An 8,046-nucleotide genomic window follows, 5' to 3' on the forward strand; every position below is an offset into this window, starting at 1 on the left:
TTATATATTTTCTCAAAACTTCCAGTCCAGAAGGTTCAAGTTCTTCTATTGTATTACAAAATCACCCATAAGAACCAAAAGAAAGTGATAAGTGATAACTATGATTGAACAAACCTTAATGGAATTAATTTAGCCAAGGTTAATTGGCTAAAAGGGTAACTACAAGATTAACCATAACTGTCTTTAATGCCCACAGGCTTGATTGTAATTCCATTTCTAAATTAAATTGTAGATTTTAGTGGAAAATATTAAAATGATTATATAATTAATAAATTAATTTGTAAAAATCCTAATAAAGTCTAATAGATTTTTTTTTTTTATTTCTTTTCTAAGGTTTGTATTTGTAAAAGTAAAAATATGTTTATGAGTATAATAATTTTTTTTGTTTTGTTTATGTTTATGTTTATATTTTGGCAGTGTCGGCTCTATGGTATAAGTAATTGCCGTGGTCGCCTAAGGCCCCGAGTAAAAAAAAGGCCTCAAAATTTTAACTAATAACAATAAATAAAATAATATATTTTATCAAATGAAAAACAAACAAAATAAAAAAAGAGAAATGCTATGTCTACAACATTTGTTATAACACTTTTATAACAAATCATGAGTAGTAAGTTATTAAAGGCTGTTATTGATAGCAAAAAAATAATTTTAGTAGTGGGTTTAAATTAGAACCACTAACAACTTAACACTTAGTATTTGTTGTGAAGAAAATTGTGAATGTAACACTTCTAAAAAAAAGATCAATACACAAAAAAATTGACAACATTTTTCACAATAATTCAGTTAGCAAACTTTTACTAGTTCTCATATAAGTTCACCACTAGCATTACTTTTTTACTTATCACTATCAATTTGACACATCAACAGGTGTTAAAAGTTTTGTCCAATTTCTTGTCTATAAACATTCTAAAAAAATAAATATATGTGGTTCACATTAATTAATAGTAATTTTGCATCTAAACCAAGATAATCAATTTTCACCTTAGGACCCTAAATGCATCAAGCTACCCCTGTACTATGGGAATTCAATCTATGATGTTGAGCATCTACTTAGTTTGTTCTATATGAACATATACCCTTTTACTCTGGGGAATGGTACATAATTCATAATCCAAATAACTCAATGCCTTGGGCCATGCTGTCATGTATGTTATTTATATCTTTTAGATTTTACAATGTGTCGATTTTTTTATTGTTAGATTGTCATTGTATCATAAATTTCACGTTACTAAGGTCTAATGATAATTGTGACCCATTTCATTATCTTGCTTTTTTTCACCTAAGTTGGGTTATCTACGGTTGGGGAACGTAAGAAGGACACATTTAATGCTTGTGATTCAGCTATTTTTCAAAGGGTAAAATAATAATTTTGCTTCTAATAGTTTAGACTTTGGAAGAATATCGTGTGTTTTTATGTATTTGGAATTTGCATTCTTCTTATCCTTATTTATTTATTTTTTTTTAAGGATTAATTTCCATTCAAATCATTTTAGAAAACTCTCATATCAATCCGTCAACTAAGGAAGATCTTTAGTGCGGGAGTACTAATGTCTTATATTTCATAGGCATTAGGAGCTTCGTCCATTTCCTATCAGAGCCAAGTACCATTTTTTTTTCTTGCTAGTGTAAATTTCACTTTTAAACCCTATAGTTTTGGGGCAGTCCAAATAAAAACCCTATAATGTCAAGCATACCAAGTTAAAACTTAAATTTTTAAACATAATAATTTCACTTTTAAATCCTATAGTCAATGGTCCCAATAACATTTTTAGATTGTTTTTAATTATCTATGGAAAGACTAGTTGTTGAAGTTGAAACCAAAACAAAGGAGAACATAAATTGAATCAACTCAAACCGACTTTACTTAGCTCCTAATGGCTCCAAATGTGGCTTTGGTAGCATCTTGTATGTATATGTGTGTGTATATATATTCAATAAATTAATTTATAAAAAGCCTAATAAATTTACATATAGATGGAATTATAATTATTTTATTTATTTATTTTCTAAGGTATGTATTTGTAGAAAGAAAAATATGTTTATGAGGAAACAATATTTTTTTTTTCTTTATGTTTATGTTATTGCTGGTTTTATTTAATGTTATCTTTAGGAAAAAGTTCTAGATGTTATACACTTATAATACTTTTAGTTTTTTTTGAATTATATATGGAAAGAACAGTAGTTATTGAATTTAAAACTAAAACTTAAACAAGGGAAAACATAATTTTTTGAATCATGTAAGGAAAGAACATAAGTTGTTAAATTTAAAACCAAAACAAGGAAAAATATAATTTAATTAACTCAAATGGACTTTACTCAGCCTCTAATGGATCTAAAGCAGGCTGCAGTGGTTGGCCAGCTACAAAGTGAAGTATTAGAACTAAACCAACTGAAGGGTGGGCCAAGAACTAAATATAAAATACTAAAATTAAACAAACTTTAGAACATAACGCCTTAAAAGGAAAAAACAGGGAACCTGTGATGTGCATAGTATTATTAATACAACTATTCAGCTGCCCAACAGATTCTTAATCCATTTTAATTATGCATTTAAAATATCCCAAAAATCCCCTAAAAGTTAATCCTATATATTTAAACATGCATGATTAGGCAAATATAATATATATATATATATATATATATATATATGTATGTATGTATGTATTTATATAAAGTCCAATAAATTTTGAATATTCAAATAGTGTGTAAAACACCTATGAACATTTAGACCCCCAATTAACAAATTACCAACACAAGCTTATAATCAAACAATATATGTGCGGAATATGAAGATAAGCTAAAACAAAGTTGGTAAAACAATATAAACCGAAATTAATCACAACCACAGCAGTAATTAAAAGGCAAAGATTAAGGGAAGAGAAATGCAAACACAAAGAAATCGTAGCGATGTGTTATTAAAGAGGAAACCAAAGTCATCGGCAAAAAACCTCATCGCCGCCTTCTAAGCGATCAATAATCCACTAGAGAATAAAGCTGGGATACATGAATAGCAGAAAAGTCTCCAAGCCTAATCTACCCAGTGCACCTAAGCCCTCCAAACTTTTTACTCCAACAAGGTTACGCCGAACCTTGTCTTCTCTAACTTATCAGATCCCGCAATCGCTCATTGCATCAACCAAAATGAATTGGTCCCTTCTTAACTGCTTCCCAAGCACTAAAAAGTCTACTCACAAATATGGATATGGTGAGATAAAGATTTGGCTAATGTACCTCTCAAGGATGTAACAATGGAGAGAATGAGAGTAGAGGAATTTGGAGAGTCAGAGGATTTGGTTAATGTACCTCTCTAGGGTTTCTATCTCAAAATTCTCTTTGAAAACTCTCTACTTTTGTGGGAATAAGGGTATTTATAATAGAGTGTGCATGGAATGCGAAGAGTCAATTAAAACCAAATAGGGTGATCTGGAGACTCGAGCTTACGACTAGAACGAGTCATGAGCTAACTGCCTTGCCAGACTGGAGGTTTTATCCTATAGTGCAATAGCTGGCGTGACCCTTCAGCTCCCCCTGCATGCTTCACACGTGTACCTATTTGGCGACTCGCCAGTCGCGAGGCTCTTCTTGAGTGCACACTCTTGAGCTTTTCTTCATACTTTCTCACACACTACCCTTACATGATTCCCACTTAAATATAGGGTTTCTAAATGCTAAATTACAAGCAAATTTGGCACGGAATAAAGCCAACAGAATGATTAAATAAATTCAACCTTACAAATTTAAATATTGATAGAATTATTTTTGAGGTAATTACACTTGTAAGAACCCAAAGAACAACCCAAGCCCACTTAGAATAGTAGCACCCAGTACTATAAGCTCAATACAATAAATTTGTAAGAGAGCGGGAATTTCCAAGTCAATTGCAATGCTAAGTAAATCACAAACTTGAGGATAAAATGACAAAAGCAATTAATATGAACGAATGAAGCAGTGGTTTAGTGTAAAGTCTTCCTTGGGTAGGTCCGAGGATGGATTGTTCATTAATAGTCAAAACTGAGTTCTTATAGTAAGATCTTAAGTTTACTTTCTCTCAGTTCATAAAATGTCCATCCCTTCTTCTAGGGGTTCCTTTCCTTATATAGTCTTTTCTGTTGCATCTTAGCCCTCCACCTGTATGTCCAAGGGGAATCACTGAGATGCTTGTCCCATCAAGACCCTTCTGGAGGTGGTAAAGAGAGCTGTGCGTTGTGGAGTCACTATTCAAGTGTATTTTCCTCATAAATGCGACCAGTTCAGTTGGTGCAGAACATCAAATGTGGAAGTAATGGCCACCTTCCCAGATATTTCCCTTTTCTGTTGCTTGCACGACTCTGGTGCCCTCCATCGTGCTCTACTTTCTGGTGTAGGGAACTGAGTAAGGTACTCCCAAGGTGGATTTACTCCTCGGGTTCCTCAGACGATGGTCTTGCTTGCCTCCTTTCCTCAGACCTCTTATTCTAAGTTTAATTTGGACCTAAGTGGTCTTAACGTCTTTCCTCTTCGGTCTTAACCCACATGTCAAACTTGGGTTGACACATGAATGGACCTTTCATCATCCTCAGGCAATGTCCATGGGCCTTAGAATGTCCTTGGATTACTTACTCCCACAACACTCTCTTCCCTTCAAGTTTGAAGAAATTAACACTCAATTTTATTTATATTAGTAACAAAATATTTTAAGTTTTCATAAGAATTTTTTTACAAAAGCTTAACCATGGTTAGTAAAGAATATAATTGGTAAATTTAAAATAAAAATGTAATATTTATAAGTACCAAAACACCTGCAATGGCAAATCTCTCCATAATCCGTTAAAAAAAATAAAAAAAATAAAAAAAAGCCCAAAAGTCATACTTAAAATTTTATACTTTAGAACAAAGAATTTTAGTTTTTAAATGGAGGATAATTTTGGAGACATAGCCTTAAGCAAAGGATGATTTCGTACACAACATTTTTAATATTAATTTAACAAAATTTGATCAATCGGATGTAAAAAGGGGAAGTGTTTTTTCTTTTCAAGTTTGGGGTGAAGTGTCATCTCCCCAAACTCAAGGAAAGGGAGTAAAATTACCCCTATTTTTAATTATGTATGTTTTTAAATATTTTTCCCTTCAATTTTGGGGTGGAATGTTATCTCTCCAAACTTCAATGTCTCAAGGATTAAAAAAATATTTACTTCAAATTCTTCAACGCTTTAGTAAAAATCAAACTAAATTATATATTGAATAATTGAATAGGCTACATGTAATTAATGTCTTCCAAATTATAGTATTTAATGTACTAAAGAAAAAGATAATAAATGCATCATATAATGCAGACATGAAACTTTTGAGTATAGAGCATTTCATTTCCCCCTTCAAAGAGCATGCAACATAATAGACGTTCACAGACTACATATATATATATATATATATATACATACATATACACACACACGCACATAATATATTAATGACTAAAAACTCAATGTGAACGACTAGTGCTTCACTTGAAGATCTGGAGCTGACAAAGGCTCTTGCCTCTTGCAGGTACTCATCGAACAAAATTTAGGTGGCAGTATGAGAATAGTCTGACACCTTGAGAGCAGTAGCCTGAATATCTTGCTTGACCTTGAAGACAGTGGATCAGTAATCGTTCTCTTGTCAAAATTCCTATCTGGGGCGACCCCTGCTGTATCTTGGTGGATTAGTCTTGGCAACATCAACAACTATCATCCAGCCATTAATAATCTGCAAGAACCAGGAACAAAATAGAGAGATTACCCTTTCTATTACTCATGTTATATTTGTTTTATCTACAATTATGAACCAAAGCTTAAGGAAAACAAAGCTGCGCTTGAACATTAAGCACAAGGAAAATACAAGGAAGATTTGTAATGGAAGAAAACTTACCTTGCCATTCATCTCTTTGAGTGCTGCACTAGCAGCCTCCTCTGTAGTGTACTCTATAAATGCATAACCTTTGGACCTTTTGGAAATTGTGTCCATTATAATTTTAACTGTTGAGGAAGCAGTGCATCAGCACGGGTATAACCTTACTAATAAAACACGTCATTTATGAGCATGGAAATGCAAGCATACCTTCAACAAGCTCACCAAAGCCTTCAAATGCAGCACGTAAGGTTTTCTCAGATGTGTAAAATGACAGCCCTGTTTTTAAATCAAGATTGTAAATCACTGTCATTTGTGGATATAAAAAGAGGGAGTAATAAAGTTGCTGGACCGGAAAACTTTTGGATTTCAGAATGGAAACTACAAGGAATACATTATAATCTAATAAGAGGAAACCATGGCAAGGTCCAGGGAATCTCCAAAGACTAAATAGAACCAAATGTTAATCAGGTAAAACTCAAAAAAGCATAATTAGACAACCATTATAGTAGAACAAGCATGCACATTTCATAAATAAGAATCTTGAATTATTTCTTAAAAGTGGGCTTCGAAAATATGAAATTTACAGGCAAAGAATTCAAACTCACAGTATTGCAACATACATGTAACGAATAGTTTCTTTGTTTTCATAGGGGTTGTTTGACTTGCTTCTGAAGGATCTGGCAGATCTGTGGAACTCTGTAGATTATTACCTGAAAATGCAGCTTGTTTAATCTCCAATGGAAAGAATTGTTGCAATGGTAAACTAAAGATATAATCTGAATGACGTTGAAATGATTCATTGGGAATTGGCCTCTTATTAAAAACAAATCAAGATTAAAAATTTCAATAGTTTATTCTAAACTGAAAATTTTAATGGTTTCTATAGGACTAGGTCCTTAACAAAAAATATAACCTAATGTGCTTGGTATGTTCACCTCACTGGTGAATGTATCAGAACAGGTGAAAACACTGATATGAGCCAGGCAGCAAGCAATGTCACAAGGTTGGCTGCAAGTTTTGCATGTTTGATACTGGAATAGATTAGATAGATTAAATTTATTTTACCAAATTTTTCTGTGGTTTTATCAAATAATAATGAAGAGTAGTTCCTTGGACCCGGGAGATAAAGTAGAAAATAGATTGGTTATCATTCCCATTAGTCTTTTCAATGAGTTAGGAGAGGTGTTGGCTATTTATGTAGGTTTTGTATTCGATAAAGGAATCTCAGAATAATTCTGACTCAAATGTCTCCCCACCACCTCACTCTTATTTTAGGAGGCTGGCCAGCCTCAAAGTAGATTGTTTCGCCTACTGTTCTTATAGCACTTGATAGAACCGGAGTCCATCACACTGTATGAGGTTTTTTTTTTTAGAAATTCCAAAATGTTCAAAATGTTCAAAATTTGTAAAAATGAATAATAATAATAAAAAAAAAAACAGTTCTTCTGAAGTTCCAAAAGAATCTACAACAGTAGCATGTCTTTCAACATTACAAGCCGAACATCTCAGGTTGAACTGGTATTAAAAGTCGAGTTGCATGCCTTTCAAGGGCAAAGCCAATTTTAAAACGAGTCATACAAAATAGTACCAACATAAAATGAAAAGGGAGGGCTATATTATTTAATATACACGTTAGCAAACTCTTTCCCTTTTGGTTCAACAATTTTGAGCAATTTTTGTTGAATCACATTTTGGTTATGCAATTTTGTAAAATAATTCAGGAGATATGATAGGTTTAAAAACATGGATTACAGTTCTTCTGAAGTTCCAAAAGAATCTACAACAGTAGCATGTCTTTCAACATTACAAGCCGAACATCTCAGGTTGAACTGGTATTAAAAGTCGAGTTGCATGCCTTTCAAGGGCAAAGCCAATTTTAAAACGAGTCATACAAAATAGTACCAACATAAAATGAAAAGGGAGGGCTATATTATTTAATATACACGTTAGCAAACTCTTTCCCTTTTGGTTCAACAATTTTGAGCAATTTTTGTTGAATCACATTTTGGTTATGCAATTTTGTAAAATAATTCAGGAGATATGATAGGTTTAAAAACATGGATTGCAGTTCTTCTAAAGTTCCAAAAGAATCTACAACAGTTGCATGTCTTTCAACATTACAAGCCGAACATCTCAGGTTGAACTGGTATTAAAAGTTGAGTTGCATGCCTTTCATAA

At 32.6% G+C, this 8,046-nt stretch overlaps 1 long non-coding RNA gene across 1 annotated transcript; it reads right to left on the reverse strand.

Moving 5' to 3' along the window:
• Positions 1–5,478: 5,478 nt before the first annotated feature.
• Positions 5,479–6,161, reverse strand: LOC136065120 (uncharacterized). The gene is made up of 3 exons (XR_010626762.1): positions 6,076–6,161; positions 5,887–5,993; positions 5,479–5,724 (listed from the first exon to the last, which is right to left on the reverse strand). It is a non-coding gene; the product is annotated as an uncharacterized LOC136065120 (long non-coding RNA).
• Positions 6,162–8,046: the final 1,885 nt, after the last annotated feature.

The sequence above is a fragment of the Quercus suber genome, unplaced genomic scaffold (genome assembly GCF_002906115.3).
Source record: "Quercus suber isolate HL8 unplaced genomic scaffold, Cork oak 2.0 scaffold_854, whole genome shotgun sequence".
Taxonomy (NCBI): Eukaryota; Viridiplantae; Streptophyta; class Magnoliopsida; order Fagales; family Fagaceae; genus Quercus; species Quercus suber.